Here is a 5,415-nt window from a genome sequence, read left to right as displayed (position 1 = left end):
GACAGTAACGAAAGCCCACAGCTGCTGTGTGCATCACCTGGCGAAGGGTACTGCTGTAACCACGAGGCTTAAATTTCAGCTCGCTTGGTGTAATTTTATGTCTTCCTTTTGCAGCCTTGAGAGTGGTCAGAAGACGGCATTTTCCAATGGGAAATAAGAGAGGAAGGGACATGGATTAGAACCCCATGACCTTGCCAAGACATTTTTAGAACTGTAAGATGTATTCTGCTATCATTTTACCAGCGAGCTTCAAGAAAAATATCTACAGAGCAAGCAAAATGCCTCCTGGGAAGTGACTGACGTGGACATGCTGGTGATCCCCATGATGGATCTCCCATACGAGTTCCCAACACCTCATCAGCCCCTGTCCTAGGCACAGGAGGAGACACAACCATGTCCTGCCCCCAGTTACTGTTGTATCACCTGGGTATGGTTCTGAGAATATCATGCTTTCCCTGAAGCCCAGCAGCACTGTTTAGATACGTCCCTGCCTTTGACGCAAGGGAACGGTTGCTGGACCTTGATTGCAAACAGAGCCCCCGTGACCTGGGAGCCCCTGAGCTCCCAGATAGTACAGCTCAGCTGCTCACTGCTGTTTGGGAAGTGCACAGCAGCACAAAGCTGAGCAACTCTGAGCTTAAATGCTTTCCTTCCCCACTGAGCTGTGTTTATGTGTGCTACTATGTTCTCCTATAGAGATGCAGGAAACACCAGCAATGCCAAAGCATGAGGGGACTTACTGCACTCATTCCTGTTTCTCTCCACAGTGCTTACAAAGACTTTCCCCTCAGTAAAAAAAAAAAGAAGTTTCCTTCCACTCCTCCATATCACCTCATTCCTGGACTTCATTTCTGACAGCAAACCCTTCAGCCAAGCAGAGGGGAATTTTGCAGTTCTTTCCATTATTCTGTCTAGAGATTGCAGTTAGCCCCAGTGACGTACCTGGTGAGGCTGTGCAAGTTCTCTTGCCACCATTAGGCTGCACTAAGGCTGCTGGTGGCTGCTCCACGTCTCCCTGGGCTGCAGGCCCATCATGACCATGCTCACAGATACCCGACAGCTGCAGTGCAAGGATGCAGGAAGAAATATTCCAACTCTTAACTTTTCCCTTTTGTAAAACTGTGAGCAAGCAGGGCTTCAAGTATCATTTGGATGGGCAGTGCTCAACCCACCCCACCGAACACATCCCTCAGAGCCACATCTCCACAGTTCTTGAACACCTCCAGGGACGGTGACTCCAGCACTCCCTGTGCAGCCTGTGCCAGTGCATCAACACTTTCTTTCTGAGAAGAAATTGTTCCTAACATCCAACCTGAGCATCCCCTGGAGCAACTTGAGGCCATCACCTCCCAGCTGTTACCTTGGAGCAGAGCCTGACCCCATCTCACCACAGCCTCCTTTCAGGCAGTTGTAGAGGGCAATAAGGTCTCCCCTGAGACTCCTCTTCTCCAGACCAAACCATCCGAGTTCCCTCAACCACTACATATAAGACTTGTGCTCCAGACTCCTCACAGCTCTATTGTCCTTCTCAGGACAAGACATTTATATTCTACGAGGCTCTTTTACTCTCAATCTGCCATTAGGTGGCAGCAACTGAACATGGAATGAGAACTCACTGCTCCACTTGCACAGAGATTTCACTCTTTTCACTTGTAGGTCAATGGCTCAGGTCAGGAAGGGCCAAAAACCTCCACAGTCCAACAGCTTCTCAACATCTCTGAGAGCAATTTGCGGGTTCTCATTTCTAATCTTATGGACAAGTGTCTGTCTCATCACCGGCACTGATTTCCACCCAAAACATGGACAGAAAGGCAGAAGATCCTCCTCGTGTTCGAGGTGATACACCAAAGGGGAGTGCTCACCTCCATTCACAAGCCTACTCTCATCAGCAAAGCCAGAACACATTGGCTCTGTTCCCTCCGCAAGCAAATAAATGCTGAAAATGATCTCATTCTGGACAGGAGGGTGACAGTTGGGGTCTTTCAGCAGATCAAATTAATTGGTTTTTAATTGAGGATATGATAACCAGATAGGCTAATGATGGCGCAACCAAATCCTGTCAAACGTTATAACATGCGTTATTTACAGCCCGTGTAACTGCAGGGACAAACTCCATCCAGAAGTGCCTTACAAGGTGACCTAATTTGGGAAAGAAAACAGATAGAGAGTTTTTCTCACAGTAGAAGATACCTCACTGTGACTCTTTCCCTTAAATTTTTAAGCCCTGTGAGGGACTGGAACAACTGATACTCTCCAGAGAAACACATGAGATAAGAAACGAGCCCAGAAAGCATGTGATTGTGATATAGTTCAAGCCTGTGTGTGCGTATCAGCTCGTCTGTTAAGACTGGAGAAGCATGTCACTACGAAAATCCCTCTGGGCAGCTGGGCACCTCTCCAGTGCTCCGATTTCCCTTGTTGCTGATGAATCAGCCTTTTTTCAGCTAACTTACCTCCAAAGCTTGTTTTGTTGGAAACCAGGGGAGCTTAGGGAGCAGGGCTCTCTCTGTGCATAACAATGACCTATTTTAGATACTTCTCCTCACACGGTCATGGAGAAGGAGCAGCAAGAGAGCGCTTCTATCCAAGAGGCATTTCCTGGAATAGGTCCTAAACAATGTCGGCCCATTTCCATTTTGAGACCTGACATTTTGTGGTGCCAAAGCCTGCACACAACAGAAGATGCCAGTGAGAGTAAGGGATGGGATCCTGCTGCCTCATTCCAAGGACACACACCCAGGTCCTCCGCATACGTGGCTGTTCTCACAAACAGCCCTTACCATGAAAGCTGATAACACTAAATGGGAACTCCTGGTACAGAATGGCAAAGGAGACCAAGGGGGTGTTTTCTGCCTCTGGGCATGTTTACATTGCTTGGCTTTCTCAGCTGTCACGAGCAATACAGCATTAGAACCAGAGACATGCATCACAGAATTCATCCTTTCCCAAGCCCTCTGTTGCCCCCGTGGTGTCACCAGGCTGAATTACTTGTGCAGGTCTATATAACAGTGCAGGAAAGATGCACCTTGTGCCCCAGAAGGAATGCTTGGAAGGAGGAAATAGATCACATGTTATCTCACCTTTGAGAGGTGGGCAACTGCCTGAACTAGAGAAGAAGAAAATCTTCACTTTTTTCCCCCCCCACAGACAGCATCCTGAGACAAAAACAGAAGAAAAAGCAAACTACAATGCAGTCATTGCATACTATATTTTAACCCGAACATCACACGCAGCTCAGATCCCAAGCTAGAACCCACTGCTTTCCGTTCATTTTTTTGGCTGATTCCTTGCAAGGCCAGAAGGGAACAATGTCCTGTGTGACTCAAAGGACACAGTGCACCTTTAGATGGGTTGAACTGCAGCATTTCTGTTGCAAAAGCACCCACCCTACATTATAACAGCCAGCAATAGAAGAATCAGCCACTGTGCACTTCTTTATGAGGCTGAACTTGTCTGCCCTCAATTTCCAGCCCATTGATGCACATATATCCTTATGACTACCCAAACTCATTTCCAAACTAGCACTTCTCTTGTGTCTCTCACCATTAGGCAGGCAGATAAGCTTCCATTTACTCATGTGCCCCTCCCCAAACTCACCTCAATTAACTAACATCTTTCTAGTCTGCTACTGAGTGGAGCTCAATATTGGTCAGCAATACTGGATCCAGACAAAACCAAACCTTTCTGTGACAGCAGAAGACTTTGTCCATCAATCCAGTGATCCAGACCTCTAGAGACTGGCATGTCATCCCATGAAGTTTCGTAACTAAAATGCTGTATGGCATCTTTCATGAGTCACCTGTAAGCTCTTCCATTATTCTGACCTCCAATACATCATCAGCTCTTAAATGCTGATGGATAGAACAGCTTTCTTCCCGGTCTCATGGAACTTTTCTGTTCTTCTCCTGCAGGATCCATTTCTCACTGCCACTGACAGCTAAAGCAAGCGAGAGGGAGAGAAAAACAAAAGTCAGGGTCTTCCCAGCTACCAAGAGGTAACTACTCAGTCTGCATCATCTTCCAAATTTATTAGTGGTGACAGCACAGATGCCACATTCAACTAACAATTTTAAGTATTAAAGAGGAAGCATTCTTCCTGACCCTTGAAAACACATAGGATATCATGATGAATGATCACCCATAGCCATCTCAGCATGTTTTGCTTAGCATAATTGCATCTATGCCAGGAAGCAAGATGGCTGTATTTGTGCTAAGCACATCAGTTCACTGTAGCATACATGAGAGCACAAGGCAAAAGCACTCAGTCTTGTCTGGTTCTTAGTGACTACTTCACACCAACTTACAGAGCCATTCAAGATCATGTAAAACTCAAAGCGTCTTGATTCAAGACAGTCCTATGACTGGTACATCTCATCTCTGATTCCATCAGTGCTTTGTGCAAAAAGGAGATAGCAGTAGGAAATCTTTCTGCTGGGATGGAACAGCTCTAGAAGTAGGTAATGGAAGCACTGTTTCTCCCACTCAGTCTTGCCTGGGTATGATTTTTTTTAAAGCAAGACAGCAATCCTCGTACTGAATCTTTTTTATTTGTAGCTGTTAAAATAAACCATCTTTCAAAACACTCAGTCCCAAAGAATGTTGGGCACTGTTAAATATATTTAGAGACCTATCGTTGCTCCTAAGGAAAAGAAACAAAGCTCTCATCCAGCATCCCTTCCCCACAGAAAAATGCCTCTTACTTAAGAGGAAATAAATCTAGATGGCTATTCCTTGGGGCACAGCTGTGCTGTAGAGATTTTAAGTAAATCACAAATGAACATTTTGAAATCTCTCTCTGGTTTGTTAGGATATTTCCTCAGGCAACCATTTCATTCTTGCTTTTTTCCAATCTGCGTTCTGAACTGTTTGTATTTGACTTCTTAGCTGCGTGCTGCTGCAAATAGCAGCAAACATTCCTGTCCTGGTTTTGGCTGGAATAGAGTTAATTTCCCTTCATAGTGACTGGTTTGATGCTTTGTGGATATGGGAGAAAAACGATGTTGATTTACCTCCAAGGAATATTGTTTGGCAAAATGGAGTATGCACCCAAACTGATGTGGCAGGTCTGAATGGCAGAGGAAACTAGTTAAGGGCTGAAGAAACTTTCACTCCGAGGTTACCAATTATAGTTGTTTTCAGAGAAGCAATAGCTAGGAGTCATTAGAAGCTAAGGATTGCTTGGTGGCATCTGGAATGAGCTGCTGGGCTCAGTCCAGCCCCTGCTTGACAGGTGTTCCAGAGAGCACCATGAGAAATGGCCTCAGGCTTGGCCAAGTCGACAAGTCTTAGCAGAAAACAGGGGGCTTGAATGGGATTATAAGGATTAAGTAGAGTCATTTGTTACCAAGAAGCAGCATTTAAAAAGGACAGTTATAGCCACAGGCTTTCAAGGGCACCTTTTCAACATCATTGTCT

The sequence above is a fragment of the Coturnix japonica genome, chromosome 15 (assembly GCF_054131305.1).
Source record: "Coturnix japonica strain WE chromosome 15, WE-NBRP24, whole genome shotgun sequence".
NCBI classification, from domain to species: domain Eukaryota; kingdom Metazoa; phylum Chordata; class Aves; order Galliformes; family Phasianidae; genus Coturnix; species Coturnix japonica.
Note: the sequence above shows the minus strand (reverse complement) of the source record.